This window comes from Spinacia oleracea, unplaced genomic scaffold (genome assembly GCF_020520425.1).
Source record: "Spinacia oleracea cultivar Varoflay unplaced genomic scaffold, BTI_SOV_V1 SOVchr0_028, whole genome shotgun sequence".
Taxonomy (NCBI): Eukaryota; Viridiplantae; Streptophyta; class Magnoliopsida; order Caryophyllales; family Amaranthaceae; genus Spinacia; species Spinacia oleracea.
The window spans coordinates 116,119-133,331 of NW_026614356.1; the positions used below are offsets into that span (position 1 = coordinate 116,119).

General features: G+C 37.7%; 1 long non-coding RNA gene across 1 annotated transcript; it reads right to left on the reverse strand.

Moving 5' to 3' along the window:
* Positions 1–13,778: 13,778 nt before the first annotated feature.
* On the reverse strand, positions 13,779–14,202 carry LOC130464981 (uncharacterized). Its single transcript, XR_008925279.1, has 3 exons — positions 14,108–14,202; positions 13,900–14,016; positions 13,779–13,818 (listed from the first exon to the last, which is right to left on the reverse strand). It is a non-coding gene; the product is annotated as an uncharacterized lncRNA (long non-coding RNA).
* Positions 14,203–17,213: the final 3,011 nt, after the last annotated feature.

A 17,213-nucleotide genomic window follows, 5' to 3' on the forward strand; every position in this document is an offset into this window, starting at 1 on the left:
GGTTGGGGAAGCGGAGATCCTTGAAATGAGGGATGACGGACGGAGCTTGGAGTCACTAAACCTGATGTTGGCGATGTATCTTCGAGACGCACTAACCGTTGATTCCCTGATCGGCACCAAGTGGCAGGACCAGTCCTAGGCATAAGATAAGCTAAAGTTTAGGTTCCCAAAGTTTCAAGCATTACTTAGTCTAGACTTCGACTCTCTCTATTGTTTTTTTTTTTTTGCTCTTTCTTTTATTGGTACACTTTTTGGTTTTTTTTTTGGTCATTCTTTGAATTTTCGAAACACTTGCCCGTGTGACATTCATAGTTATTAGCGTGTTCGTTTTGGTGCCGAACATTGTCGTCGTAGGAGGCCTATCAACGACACAAGAGTTATTTTATTTGTTTTTGTTTGAGTCGCTTCTAGAATCGAGTGCTTTTTCTTACGCCTTCGTAGCAATTCTTTTTTACGACGTTTTTGGTGCTACGTGTTTTTCCTTTTGCGCGGGCACCGAGGCTGCTGCGCCTGACCAGAAGGCCAAGCAGCAACTTCAGCGCCCAGCGTCGGGCGTGAGAAATTCTGGCGCCCAGCCAGGGGCGTTGAAAATGCGTCCCTGGCTGATTCTCTTTTCTGTTTGCGTCTACTTTTGTTTATGCGACTTCGATTTTGTGCTTGCCTAATAACGTCCTTTACGCGTTGGCAGCGTTTGTGGGATTCGTTACAGGCCATCCCGAGCGTCGCTTATTTTTGTGGCGATCATTCGGGTTTGCGGAACACGTATTTCGGTATAACTCTTTGGCAAATTAGTCTATGAATGTTTGGGCAATTTTAAGGTCGTTGTTTTCTAGGATAGTTTGTCACACACAATCACATATTTCGCTACACATAACTAACATTCATCATGAGGCGATAATAACATGTCATGTAGTTTATGATAGGCTTCTATGGGTAGTTATTTGCGCCTGGTTTGGTACCGCTTCTATCGTAGATCCAACACATGCCCCGTCGAGGTAGTGTCTTCAACAGACGAATTTCGCCCAAGAGGCCAACCCGCAAGTGCAAGCCAAGGGGGCATGCAGGCGAGAGGGACCTAATGGCGAGCGATTGGGTTTGGGACGGGTGTACTACTATCGAAAGTGCCGAGTGGACAACATTCGAAGTATATGCACCCCCGATTGGCGATGGGTATCCTTAGTCCAACTCCCTGAGGGAGCCAGATTCGTTATGCGGTTCTGCCCGTTCACATTAATATGCTGATTTTCAGGTCGTCCCAACTTGATGGGGAAATAAACGCGGGGTAGGATCGTTTCACCTTCGGCTATTTTGATTACCTACAAGCACGAGTATTTCCTTCACTATCCCCAGTGGAGTCGCCACTGTGAGGGGGTCGAAAAAGCACGAGGCTAATGCGTGACCTCGTCCCTCGTGGGTGTGACGATTCTTTTTATTCAATCAAGTGTAATTGGATTTCCTGTGAGTTTACACCCAATTGACTAGTAATATAGGAGTCGCCATTCAGTTTTTAACGACAATGAGAAAAACTGACAAAACCCGGTTATCGTGACATAAAGGGAGTGCAATTATGTTTGACCACGACGGCCGTAGGTTCCCTTGTGATCCCTGGTGTGGGGATCTCTCAACATACACCCGCAAGGTAGAGATTGAGGGTTCGGGGGACTGTAACTACCGAGAGGAGTACTCGCTCGTCGATAACTCCAGAGGCAGGATATCCTTACTAGCTCAGCATAAATAATTGAAGGGACATGCGTTAACTATTAAACTAATCTGAGTTGATTTTAGCAATATGCAACATATAATACTAGATCGATCGCGATTATCTGATTTAAATAGCATTAAGGGACCTAGCATGATAATCCAATTCCCAAAAATATTATATTTATTAGGCGTGATAGAACAATCAGATTTAGTTAGTTTAACAGTTCATAAAAAGGGCGAGGAAAGCAATTAAATCATAGAAAAGGGACACATTACGACGCACCCTTGAGAGGTGCGTCACGGTTCTCAGAAAACTAACCACTTTGACTTTGCTATTTCTCCTTTTTATTTAACGAATCTCAATTATGGGACAGGATACGTTCTGTTCGATTTATGGATCGATTGCGACAGAACGCGTGAACAATTTCGCAGCGTGAGGCTTAGGCTAAGGGTTTGAGTCAATACTCAGAATATGAATTGTGTTGTGATTTCACGTCGAACTTGGGCTATATTTATAGAAAAGAGTTTGTGGAAAGATAGAATTGCAGAGCTCTAATCCACAAAGAATTAGGAAAAAAACACGTACCCAGGTATTTCCAGCGCCCAGGCCTGGGCGCCGAAGATTTCGGCGCCCAGAGCCAGGGGTTGAAAATAGGGTCTGGGCTGTTTTCTTAGTCAGATTCGGATTCCTGAAATCCGTAGTGTTTGAGACTTAATCGAGTCTTTTAGTGCGTATCAATTTCATGACGGAATGCGTCTGGGCCCGTTACGAACTCTAGGCTCGTTAGGATTTTAATTAATACGTAACTCTTATTTCCGAATCATATTAGGAATAGGATTCTCGCAGTTTTCTATCTCATTTAGGATTTATGTTGGAGTGCAACACCTAATTCTGACAGGTTTCTATCTTTTGACTTGCCACTTTTAGAAGCTACCCTTTACGGCAGTTACTATTTTTAGCAGGTTTCCATAAATAGCAGGTTTCTATAAATAGCAGATTTCGGGTGAAACGAGAAGGGTGATTGAGATTCGTTATTTTATAAGAGATGCGTTGTCAAGTGGAGATTTGTTTTCATCATCGAACCTTCCCTTTCGGGAATGGGGACAAAAGTAGTTGTCTACAATAGTCATATGGGATCTTGTTAGATTCGTCTTGATACGTATTTTTAAATATTAACTTTTTATAATTTTTGCTTAAATAGAATTAACGATATTATTGATCAAAGTTGTGCATTGACATGAGTGAATGTGACAAACGTTGCGAGGAAAATGAACGGAGGAAGTAGTAGATTTCTGTAATCCTCGTATTTTTATAATATTTATAAGTATATTTTATTATATTATAAAGCATTTACGATTTTTAACATTTAAATAATATTTAAATTATTTTATTTAGTATTTTAATTAATTAGAATATATATTATTTTTAATTATTACGAAACAAATTTAATTCTTGAGTCGGGAAATTAAATGAGTTGCAAATGATTTTTTTAAGCTTCGGGTTTTAAATAAAAAGTCCAATTCGTTTTATTAAATGAGCCTAATCCAAACAGTTTAATTTAAATCCTAGCTAGCCCAATCATTTAATTCCCTAAGCCCAATTCTAATTTCCTAAGCCTAGCCCATTAACAATAAGGAGCCTATAAATAGGACTCCTCATCATTAAATGAACCCCTAAAATCTCATAAACCCTTTTTGGCTTGCTTGCACCCTACTCCTCCTTCTCTCTCCTCTTTGCTCGGCACAGCGCACGCCCGCACAGCAGTGCTCGTGCGCTCGTGCTGCTCGGCCTCACGCCCAGCGCTGCGTGCCTCGCGCCCTTCGCTCGCACGCTCCCTCTCTTCCTCTCTCCCTCGCGCACAACGCGCCCCTGCTTCGCTCGCCTTCCCTCGCGCACAGCGCTCACACTCTCGCCTTCTCTCGCTCCTCCTCGCGCACACCCGCGCCCCTGCTGCCCTCGTCCCTCGTCGCAGCGCGCGCCCCTGTTGCCTCGTCCCCTCGCTGCTGCGCGCACACAACGTCGTGTGTGTGTTGTTCGTTCGTTGTTCAATTCTTTTCGCCCAATCACATTATATTCGTGGTTGTTCCGTGCTATAGGCCGATTGGTATAATTTCTTCTCTTCCTGCCTATTCTATTTAAATTCCGTATTTTAAATTATTATATTAATATTGTTTTGAGTAATTAAAATGCTGGAACCGGTTATGAATACCGAGGTTTGAGGATTTGTTGTTGTGATTCATTAGGTGGTTTTAATTATTAAAGGAGGAATTTTCAGATTTGTTTATTAAATAAAGCATTGATTTTTATGATAATAACTAGTTTTATTGGGATTTTCAAGTTAGGGTTTTAACCTAGACCTAATGAGTCAATTGATTAGCATAATTAGGTGATGATTTTAATTATGATAATCATTATATTTTTCAGATTTGAATAAAGGTTTAAAGTGTTGATTTTTATTGATTTTTAAGACGGAAAAAGTATGTTTTTGTACTAGGGATTGATTTTGCAAATTGAGATGATTTTATTATTGAAAAACAAATTGAACTCTAAAGTTTAAAGGAGGTTTTCATTTTTATAAAGTTGCTGGAAATTTAATGAACATGGAAATAATTTAAGTTTCATTATTTGATGATAGGAGGGGATTTCTAGTTGAGTGCTCGTTATTGCAAAGTGCCCCTACGCTTAGGTATTCAAGGTACGTACAAGTCTACGGCGACGACACCTTTTGTCAATGACATTACATGATGCTGATGATGTGAATTACATTATGTGGAATCATGTTTATTTTGGTGAACGAGCATGAGATTTGTGATGTTGAATTTATTATTAGTTTTGAACAAGCATGTTGAAATTATTATGAGTATGGATTTCATTGTCAATCATGTTGTTAATATTTATGCATGTATGGTTTATTTCACATGCAAGGGATGGATTATTTTTGTATGCTATTGTACGGGATGTCTAGCATACTTTGAGCCAATTATCGTACTTCGTTGTACTATTTATTTTACCACATGTGAAGGGTTAGCTCACGTAAGCCACCGCACATGTAGGGTTCATTGGGAATGTTATGTATGAAATGAATTAGGATTTGTCGTGCAAGGGCACAACCCTCATGTTAATGTGCATGATGTGGAGTCTCACTTTGGTGAGGAGGAACATGGTAGTAATATCACAAGTGTTTGCTTGGTTGATCACAAGTCCTAAAGCAATTAAAATAAGATTGTTTGGTTGTTGTTTATTAATTGTATGCATGCATGTTGTCGAGTCTTGAGTTCGCCTCTTTAAAATATAGTAAACGTAAAGTGCAACCAGAACAAGCTTCAAAACTCTTGGAACGTATATACCTTGAGTATGAACAATGGGGGAGTCTTGCCGGAAAGCTCGTACTCCTACTAATGATACAAGACGTTGTTTCATTTATATTATGCGCAGGAATTCCGTCGGTATGGCCCGACACTCGGTATGGCCCGATTTTATTATTATATATTTGGTGTATGGTTGGCTCCCATCACCTTTCCTTTATGGAATATTTCTTTGGCCCGTTCGAAGCTTATTCTAATTAAATTGTGAGTCAAGAGTCGAGTCAAGTGTCAAGTCTTGTATTCATGATTGTTTGTTAATATTATATGGCTTTGCATGTTGATCAGTACTTAGTGATGATGCATTTTAGTTTCATTCACTCTATGCTTGTAAGTACTCAGCTTTTGTTGACTACGTGCTTTGTGTGTTTCTGGTCATGGCCTTTGCCTTAATGACCCTATGATGATCCATCATTTGCACTTGCATTGTTGGGGAGTAGAATATAGCAGGTTGGTAGATCAAGTACGATCGAAATCATGTGGCTTGGGATGATTGAGAGAGTTGCATGCTTTCGTTCTTTGAAACTATTTTATTTAATACTTTAATTATGTTTTGAATTATTTATACTTTGGATTTTGGGCCATTATGGTTCCAAATTGTAGGAGGCCTCGATATTTCATTAATTATGTTTTTAAAGTTAGTTGACATTTAATTCCGCTGCGTATTCTGGTAATAGCCTTAACCGTTATCACAGTGGCGGTAATGCTTTAGTAATTCCTTTATTTTAAGTTGGAAAATGGTTTTAAAAGCAAGGAATTATTAGGGTGTTACAAAGTGGTATTTGCAGAGCTCTAGTTTGAGAGCTGTTTGCATTAATTAATAGTGCAAAGTGGTAAATCCTTAAACTACGATTGCGGAACTTTAGGATTTTCGAAAATTATTTTCCTAAAGTCAAAACGTATTATTTTGAGTACTCAATATTTTAAAGGTCAAATACCATTTATTTGGGTCGTTTGAAATGAGTTGAAAAGTTGGATTATCATTTAATATGAATTAAATTTTTTTTTTCTTCTTCGAATTTTTTTATTTTTCCGAAATTTTTTCTAATTAATTTCAAAATTATTTTATTCATTCGGAAATTATTTTATTTAATTATCCGAATTATTTAATCATTTACTTATTTATTTATTTTATTCGAATAATTTACGTTTAAAATTTCGGATTTCTTTTAAATCATCCGAAATTTATCAATATTCTTATTAATTTTCGATTTTAATTTAAATAATCTCAACAAAGTTAGGAGTTATTTCTTAATTAATTTTGAAAATTAATATTATTTTCAAGTGAGAAATGGGTAGACTAAAAGGCATATTAGTCTAAGAATGCATATTATGTGACAATGTGATTTATTAAGTGCCATGTATATGTTCTAACCATGTTTTATCTTGCTTTATGTGATTAATTGCATCATATTTCATGTTGAGCATATATTTGTGCATTGAAATTGTATGGCTCCACGAACTATTTATTGTATCCTTTGGGGTTGGAATTTCTATGGAACGCGTTAGTAAGACTTTTGAGTTGTGAATTTTCAGGAATTAAGGATGCTACCTTCTAAGTTCACCAGTCTAGGATACTTAGAGAGAGATGGATAATGAGACTCCTCGCACGTATGTTCAGAATCGTCTTTGCTTGTGACTATTTGGCTTCGACCAAGAATATGCCCCACCTTAGGCACAAAGATATGATGGCTAGTATGGTTATACATTGTTTACCCCATAAGATCCCTTACATAGACCTCAAGAATAAGTTCAGTGACATGCATTTTGGTGATGGTACCCTTAATTGGTACAAATATGGGACTAGTGATGGTAGGTGGAAGTATGACTCTGAGGTTCTTGCCACTATATTAGAGGTTGCAGAAAATAGCTATGAGGATGGGAAATACTCTGCGGGTTTTGGTATGGGCTATGGAGGAGTAGAAAGTGATGGTGAGGATGGCATGATCCATGATAAGCCAACTAGTGAGGTTGAGGAGGATAGTGATGATGATGTGGTAGAGATTGAAAATCCTAACCCTATAGTGCCTGAACCAACCATTGAGATATCCAGTGGATCTGAAGATGAGTTTAAAGAGAATAATGTGGTTGATAGTGAGCCACAGCAAAATGATGAGGCTATGGATGAAGACTCAGATCCGGAAGAAGATTTGGATGATCCTAATGATGAGGCTATGGTTTCAGTTTTTTTTTTATATAGTTGGAGAATAAATGCTATGGCATTAGTGGATGTAAGACTTATTCATTGGAGTTTTAATAAAAGAATAGAACTTCCTTTTCGTTATCCTTTAAGTTTAATTCTCAATTCTAAGTCTTGTGGGTATCGCAAAGGGATTATTTGTAATTTCTTCAATGAAATTTTATGTGCAAGGTGGTTTAGTAGCAACCATCTAAATTTACTTGCATCGAATAGTGGGAGAAGGCCCAAGAATGGCGCCAACTCTTCCCCTAGGTTGCGCGTAAATGTGTTCTTGTTGTGAGTAGGTTCGTTGTCGAACTATTCCTTAGTGATGTCATGTCCAACCAATATTAAAGTTAGCCTTTTTATTTATTCAGGAGAAGGGATATGGCTAGCCAAGAGATTTCTGAAGTGGTTAGACAACTAGCTGAGGTAGTTCATGACCTAGCTCAAACCAGGCCAACCCAATGCATGATCCGGCTGGGGAAATGTTTAAGAAAGCTCAAAGCAAGCCTCCACTCTATAGCGGAGAGATTGAACCCAGTGTGCTTGAGAACTGGTTGAGAGAGTTTGATAAACTCATTGTAGCTGTGAATTGCCCCGAAAACCTTAGGGTGAATAGTGTTGTGTACTACCTGAGAGGTGAAGCTGATTTATGGTGGCAACGATGTGAAATACCCTAGAGCCACACCTAACTTTGGATGGGAAGCATTCAAAACTGCACTAAGGAACAAGTTTTACCCACCTTATCTGAAAAAGCAAAAGGCAAGAGTTCATTGAACTCAAATGGGAGGTCTGTCAGTGACGGAATACTATTCTAAGTTTATAGAGCTGTCTAGGTTTGCACCTGAAGTGGTGGCAACGGAAGAGCTCAGGGCTCAAAGATTTGAGAATGGTTTAACCATGGATTTACAGCTGTTTTTGTCTGGAGAGACCTTTACCCGTTAGACACCCTGTACGGAAAAGCTGCTCACCTGTATGGGTTACAGCAAAGGAAGAATGGTAGTGCTGAAAAGAGAAGGATGGTGGAAGCTCGAATCAAGGGAATAACCATCAAAATCAGGGAATTTTAAGAAGCACAAAGGAAATGGGAATTTCCAGTTTGGGCTAACAATGGGGTAATCTCAACAACCAAGGTGGTGGAAGTCAGTCTGGAAGGAATGGAGTACGGACCTACGAATGTAGGCGCTGTAACATGAATCACCCTGGAAAGGATTGTGATGGAAACTTGGTGACTTGTAGTTTCTGTCAGAAGTTAGGCCATAGGGAGTATGAATGATATTCTAAATGGAAAGCCTAACCAAGGTAATCACCAAGGCAATAACCGAATAATCAGAACCGGAATGGGGGAAATGGAGGTGGAAACCAAAGGAACTACCAAGGTGGTAACAATGGCTAGCAATGGCAATCACCAGAACCATGGAAAGCCTGGAGGGAACCAACAGCAGAATGGGAACCGAAACAACAATGGGAACACCAATGGAGGTAGCTATAACAAAGGAGTTGCCCAAGGAAAGTTGAATGTGATATCTAGGCAAGAAGCGGAAACTTCCTCTGACGTCATAGCGGGTACTTTTTCTATTAATTCCGTTTTAGTTAAAGTTCTATTTGATTCTGGTGCGACTTATTCTTTTATATCAGTAGATACTTTGGGGAAACTAGGGTTGAAAGAGCCTGAATCAATTGAAGTGCCTATAGTCATACCTACTGGTAGTATAGTGAAGTGTACTAAAATCCATAGAGATGTGCCTTTGATCATAGCCAAGACCGTATTCTTATCTAACCTAATCGAATTTGAGTTAGGAGAGCTAGATGTAATTCTAGGGATGGATTGGTTGGCCAAGTTCAAAGCCAAAATAGATTGTGAGAAGCAGAAGGTTCACTTGAGGTCTAGCCTAGGCAAAGTAGTGTCATATCGTCGTTTTGGTAAGCCTAAGAACATAGGAATCATCACGGCAATGGATCTCGTGAAGCTAGTCAATAAAGAGAACCCAGCTTCTTATGTAATGTGAGGAACTTAGAGCATGTGATCAAGGATCAGCCTGAGGATATTGCAGTAGTTAATGAATTCCTTGATGTATTTCCAGAAGAGATCCCGGGATGCCTCCCAATCGACCTATTGACTTTACCATAGATTTAGTGCCTGGAACCGCCCTATTTCAAAAGCACCTTATCGAATGGCTCCAGAAGAAATGAATGAGTTAAAAGGCCAACTAGAGGATCTATTGGAGAAAGGTTATATTAGGCCAAGTGCGTCGCCTTGGGGCCACCAGTGTTGTTTGTAAGAAAAATGATGGAAGTATGAGGCTCTGTATAGACTACATGGAGCTCAATAAGGTCACAATAAAGAACAAATATCCATTACCTAGGATAGGAGACCTATTTGACCAAACTAAAGGAGCAGGAATTTTCAAAGATCGATTTGCGTTCGGGTTATCATCAATTGAGAATCGCTGACCATGACATACCAAAGACCGCCTTCAGGACTAGATACGGACATTATGAGTTCACTGTTATTCCTTTGGTTAACCAATGCCCCTGCAATATTTATGGACTTAATGAACCGTGTATCCATGCCTATTTGGACAAGTTTGTAGTGGTTTTTATAGATGACATCCTAGTGTATTCAAAGAGTGAAGAAGATCACGCGGAACACTTGAGATCGGTGTTGAGTACCTTGAGAGATAACCAGTTGTATGCCAAGTTCTCAAAGTGTGAGTTTTGGTTGGAAAGAGTTGCATTTTGGGACATTTTGTGTCAAAGGAAGGAGTGGCAGTTGACCCTGCTAAGATCAAAGCTGTTAGTGAATGGCCTACACCTAAGAGTGTGACTGACATTCGTAGTTTTCTGGGATTAGCTGGCTACTATAGACGCTTTGTGCAAGACTTCTCTAGGATAGCCAAGCCCATGACTACCTTGATGAAGAAGGAAGCCAAGTTTGAATGGAGTGACCAGTGTGAGGAAGCATTCCAAGCCTTAAAGACGCGATTGATAACCGCGCCAGTATTAACCTTACCAGATGAGAGTGGTGCATACGATGTGTATAGTGATGCCTCTAAGAATGGTTTAGGGTGTGTATTGATGCAGAACGGGAAGGTTATTGCGTATGCGTCAAGGCAATTGAAGCCATATGAATCCAATTACCCTACCCATGATTTAGAGCTAGCGACTGTAGTATTTGCATTGAAAATATGGAGACATTATCTGTATGGTGTGAAGTGTAGAATATTACGGATCACAAAAGTTTAAAATAATATCTTCACACAGAGGATTTGAATATGCGCCAACGAAGGTGGTTGGAGCTGATTAAGGACTATGATTTGATATCCATTACCATGAAGGAAAAGCCAATGTAGTTGCGGATGCCTTGAGTAGGAAATCAAGTCATAGTGTTAATGCGTTAGTAGTTGCTAACAAGCTGTGTAAGGACATGCAGCGTTTGAACCTTGAATAGTGAGTGGTGAAAGCCTTGAGGGAATGATGAATGCCTTAACCATCCAGCCGTCAATATTTGATGAGATTAGGGAGATCAAGTTGGTGATGTGAAGTTAGAGAGAATCAAGAAAAGATTTCGCAAGGGAAAGAGTTAGAATTCCGAATCCACACTACTACATTTCTAGTCAGATGCAACGCCTGAAATCGTTGCAGTAGGCATGAAAACCCGTTGCATTAGACCTAATGCGACGCCAAATGACCCTTGCATCCGGCGGCGTTGCATTAGGTCTAATGCAACGTTCAGTTACCTAATGCGACGGTAATTGATACCGTTGTATTAGATTTCCATCTAATGCGACGGGTCTCAGGTTGGGTGTCGCATTAGTTATTTAGCTAATGCGACGGTTAATTTAGCTAATGCGACGGTTAATTTAGCTAATGCAACGGGTAAATTTAGCTAATGCGACGGGTACCTATAATGGCTTAATCAAATAATGCAACGCCTCTTCCCTAATGAAACGGTAATAATAATAATAATAATAATAATAATAATAATAATAATAATAATAATAATAATAATAATAATAATATAATAATAATAATATAATAATAATATAATAATATAATAATTTGAGAATGGAGGCCAATAACAAAAGATTTTCATTCACTTAAAGAGTAACATTACAATATATATTAGTGCCTATAGGACACATGCATTACATTGTCCACTAATTAATTAATTTAGTGTTTTTAATGACAAATTACATTAATTAAAATCCATATAAACAAATTCAACGTTACTAGAAACCCCAAAATGACCTAAAACAAACAATATCCTCGACCGTCTCATTGTTAGATCTACATTTCTTCTCCATTTAGCTCACCATGCTCCTGCAAGTTTAAATCACGAATGGGCACAAATTAAAGATAGTACAAGTTTAAATCCAAAAGTGTTGAATGTGGGGCAATTAGAAGATTAAAGATGGTGAATAATTAATAATTCTCAAAAAATGGAGCAAGATTGTATAATAAGGGTTAAGCTGACAGAAAGCAAATAAATCTTTTTCCTGTTAACAACCAAAACAAACAGAAAGCAAAGAAAGCAAAGCAGAAAACAGAGCAAGAATGTTTGACTTCTGATAAACAAAACTTCAAGCCTTACAAAATGCAGTCCAAAACACTTATGTCCAAATGTTTCAGATTGAATACTACAATCATGTGGATACAAGAATTGGAATGAATTTGTCAACCTCTTAGTTTGAGATCATTGATTGCGTTGGTTCTGTAACAGTATGGTTAAATTAAGCACATGATATATCTGAAGTCCAAAAAGTAAAATGCATAAACAAAAAAAACTACCATAATTGTATTTCAAAAGAGGGAGGCCAGAATAAGAGTCATATAGAGCATATTATTCGCAGGATATGAAAAGGATATGAGAAATACAGACTATTAGACTAATCTTAGCCGAAAAGCCAAAATATGTGGTCATTGAACTTAATTTTTTCTTGATCTGATTGTTTGCAGACCTAAGCCGTAAGCACTACTGTCATTTTGTGTAAATCTGTGTTTTTTGTTTTCAGTAATAGAACAGTTGAATGCTGAAAGAAGTTTGCTTGCCCTTTCCCTCGTCTGCAATTGACTGTAAATTAGACACATGTTTGAACAGTAGGAACTAGGAACTCCTTTGATTGATAATCCAGTAAAACCGTTATAAATTAAGCACAAACCCCATTTCATCTGCATGTGTGGTCTTCAATGTGTACAGAGCATAATGTAAGGATAATTAGGAAAGAGTAGTGAGTCCAGTGACCCATACGCTTTTGGAAGATCATAAATAAAACTACTGGTTGATGTGATGATTATTCTTCACTGTTTAGGGACTTTGGTTTGTTTCATATGGGATTAGGGGGCACTATTCTTCACTGAAGATTCTTTGCTGAAAAACCCAGTTAATTAACCCCTGAGATCTTTTTGGGGGGAGGGTTGATGCATATTCTCTAAATCTAGTTCCAAGTACCATGAAAATTTAAATCACAGCTAAACAATGTTTACATATAGTACAGTTGTAAGTGTTCCTAATATTCACTGCAGTTATTGTGTTTAAGGTTGAACTATTTCTCTAATATGCAAGGAAAGGAGCTCAATCAACTTATAGATCCCAGCGTCTCATTTCTTTTGACAACCATGTTTCACTAGATGGAAATCCCTAGTCTTACCTGATCAAGAATGTTTTGAGCAAGAATATTTGACTTCCGTCCTCATTCCTGTTTGGACATCAGTTGAAACAAGTTCCAACATAGTTTAGCCGATAGAAAACTAATACTATCTGTGTGCATTGTACCATCAGTTGAAACAAGTTCCATCATTCACCAAATCTACTTGTGTGCAAGTCGTATTTACCTACTGTTTCTTCACCAACTAACCCACATTCTACCAAATTGACCTAAAAGCTCTCCTCGCCATGCTGAAAAAGGCAAACACAATCACCACCGATACAAACTTCTGAAGGTCTCTCCAATATTATAATTCAATGACATGCTGAATACCCTATGTTGCCACTCCCTAGGAAAAAGAATCTACCAACACACAATGTCTCCATCTCCTAAATTGATACTACGGCATGCAATACATCTCATAGTAAACACTACTATATACAGTCTGTAATTTCTCTTCTAAATCAAGAAGTGCTAAATAATGAGGCAATGCAACATAATATAGTGCCAAAACAAATATTTTACCTGGTTAATTGTCCTACTTGTCCCACCAGACTGCCCATTTTGCTCACTGACACGCGGCGCACTGGCAGCATCCTTGGAGTCGATGGAGTCACAAATCAGGAATAACTATATTTATCTCGGGATTATTTTCTTGAAGTTGAGATACAATCATAGACACAACGTGGGGTGCAAGTTGCTGCACCAACTCTGTTTTCATACTCTGCAAGAACTCTTCCGGAATCAAGAATCCTGATTTTTTTCCTTTTTCTTCAAGTCACTCTTTGTCACACCTTTTCCGTAAAGTGGTACGCGGCTTTTGCTTTGCTTTAATTTTGGGACCTTGTATCACTTCAGAGATAAGGTCTTTGGAGTTGCTCCCTCTTCTCCGTCTTGGGTGGACTCTAAAGCATCTATTTTTGCCTATTTATTTAACTTTAAGTCATTTGCTTACTATATTATCAAAACTATGCAAATATGTTAAACTGCAACTTGTTAACTTACAATATTCTCTTCGATTTTCTCAGGGTTGGTAAGGTATGTTCTCCCTAGAACTCTTTTCCTTGATTCTTTGTAGACCTTTGCTTGAGAAGGTTCTTGCTTATTCAGATCCTGCTCTTGCTATTAAAAAGCACAATAACATATATAAGTAACCTCTAACACGCAGCACCAAAATATAAGAAACTTACTAGAAATGAGAATAAGTTGTTACCAATTCATGACGTAAAATTGCAAACCCCTTACGGCCCATCGTGTGCATATCATTTAACAACAAACGATTTTCTCTGTTGGTCTTACTTTCTTCCTATGAGATAAAAACAATAAGTTACAACTACTAAGACCCATTATTACATGAACATATAAGGAAATTTCATTAATACCTCAACTTTTTCACATTTCCAGTTCAAGAGGTCTTGAAACCGAGGTACTGAAATAGTGTCTGGTTTATTCTCCCATCTTAACTCATCAGTGGCATATGCATAGAAATGATTCTTCTTAAATCTGCATTTATAACTACGCCAACTTGTATTGACAGCCTCCATTGCATATTTTCTTCCGGCTTCAGGAACTATATATTTTTCCTATACCAATCATTAAAGTGACCATTAATAGTATACGAAGGTCATAATATTTCAAGAAATCTACGAATATCACTACCAAACTTGTGCAAAACAACAATATTACAACATACCAAAACATAATCCCAGATTTTGTCATGTGTGGGCAGATCTCGAAAATTGACATAATTAAGTGGCGCAAGCTCAGAATCCTTCCCCAGTTCCGAGGAAGAACTTAAACTCTTCAACAATTTCCTTTGTAGGTCCTACTGGTTGGCCAAACAAGTTCAGAATATATATTGGCGTTCTTCTCTTGTACGCGCATGAACTTGTGTAAGCTTTGTTGGCCCTCGATGCTTCTTCTTAGGAGCTGTTTCAGTTCAAATATTAATTAAAATATATTCAGTATGCTACTAAGTTACAGATTTACTAATTGACTCATAAATTATAACTGACTTCACAAATGTAAATGATAACTCATACCTTCCTTTTCGTTTTCAGCTATTGTCTCCACTTCTAATTCAAATCCAAGGTCATATCCAGCATCATTATTATTCAGTTGTACATCATCATTATTATCATCTCGGATTGGTGATGTTTCAGTATTCAGAATTGGATTACCGGTTGTAACCATTTCATTATTTCTAATTGCTTTTTTCGAAAATCAAGATACCTTGTCATGGAACCTGGAGAACAATATGACTTCTGTTTTTGCTTCCTTTTCTTAACAACATCATGTTGCTCTTGCTCTTTCTCAGAGCTTGGATTTTGGAAAGGTTGTTTCTTCTTCTGACTACATGTTCTTGAACCTTCTGAACAGAGCTAGTTGAGTTATTTTCACGACCTTGCTTAACCGATATGCTTCTGTTTGGGATTATTATTTTTCACAAAATCACCCATAGTCGGGGACTGAGCCAAAACCTGTAATATAAAGATCAGGTATACAACAGTCAGCATCCATGTCAAGTTTAATACATCTATCTAACTTTATTTGAATTGTGAATTCTCTGCAGGAAAATATAAGCAATGAAATAGTCAAAATACCTAACAAGTACCCAAGGAGATAAAAGACCTCTAAGATGAATTTCATGGGCATGGCACCTTGCTAGAGTGTTCCCCCATTCTCTGCTCTGTGTTCTTTGTGAGGATTGCCAAAGCTAATTTCCCTTCAATGACCTCAAGGGATAATGAGATGATATCTTTGTCATGTAAAAATACCTTAGTACCTTACATATGGGATTAAGGCTATATGTTTGATCTTATAAATGACCAAAACCGAAACACCCTTGTGTAATGGCTCTAAAAACCAAGTCCCACCTAATCTTTCTTCTACCCAAACTCCATAGAGCAAGAACATAGAAGATCCCCCATTGAACTCAATCTCCCATGCACATGAGATTAAAGAAAGAAAGAAGAAAAAAAAAAAGAAAACACATCTCAATCAAATCAAAGAGCCTGCCAAGAAACACTATCTACCACAATTATGACTGCCTATGTGCAATTGCAAATGCTACATAAAGAAGCTCATATAACACATATAGAGTTGCTTTCCAGATGAAATTTGACATGAATCATAAATCAATAAGAACTTCCTAAATGTTAGTTGATTTAGTTAATCCCATATAAACAGCAATAACGAAAATAGCACTCCAGAAATAAGCGAACACTTCCAGAAAAGTACAAGCACATCTAAGCTATTTAAAAAAATGAATCATAATAAACTATCATCCTTGAGGTAAGGGCCAGTTCTATTTTACATTACATCCTAGCAACTTAGCAAGTGCATAGCAAACAGAAAAGCAGCAATCCATCCAACAAGCAATGTTTTTGAATAATACCCCAGAAAATGTTAGCATTTGAATAAATAAAAGCATATAAACTCAAATAAGTAAATTATTAACTTGCAAGATTGGGACACTGTGTATTCCACGTCTTATTACTGGATGACAAGTCTGGCAACTGAAAGTAACAGTATAACAGACTAAAAATATAAGTTCAGATCATGTTAAATTACAAATAAATGTATAACCACCACAATACTCAAGGCAGAAACCCCTGATCAACCACCTAAAAGTGACCTCAACAGGTTAGTGTGAATCTGTGATTTTTACCAATATTTCAAACAGTTAAGAAATCATTTTTAGCAAATTATGAGTCAGTGAAATTAGCCAGTTGTTGAATGTGACCAAAAAAAGCTGACTTAGAATCTTAGCGACTTATGTTAAATTAGATTCTTGATGCTGATAATTGATGTCTGTTTCTGTTGAATGCTGATCCATCCAAATCAAAAAAGTTGGAGTTTTGCATATATTCCAATCAATGTAGTAGTAGTAGTACAAACTTGATAATCAAATGATTCAATATTTGTTTGGTTTTAAACAGCTTAATTAGTCTTGTATTAATTAATTATATGTCATGTTTATGTTTATGTTTATGGTAATTGAGTATGAATTAATCAGGTTCTTAGGGATACTACCAGATGCTGATCTAGAAGAGATAAAAGCAGCTTATAGAAGATTATCAAAAGAATACCACCCAGATACAACTTCACTCCCACTTAAAACAGCATCAGAGAAGTTCATGAGACTTAGAGAAATCTAGAATGTTTTGAGTGATGATGAAAGCAGGAGATTTTATGATTGGACATTGGCTCAAGAGGTAGCAAGTCCTCAAGCTGAAAAGAGAGATCATGTTTGAAGATTCTTATCAACAGGATCAAGGTTTCTGCAATATTATTATAAGCTAAACAGATTTAATAAG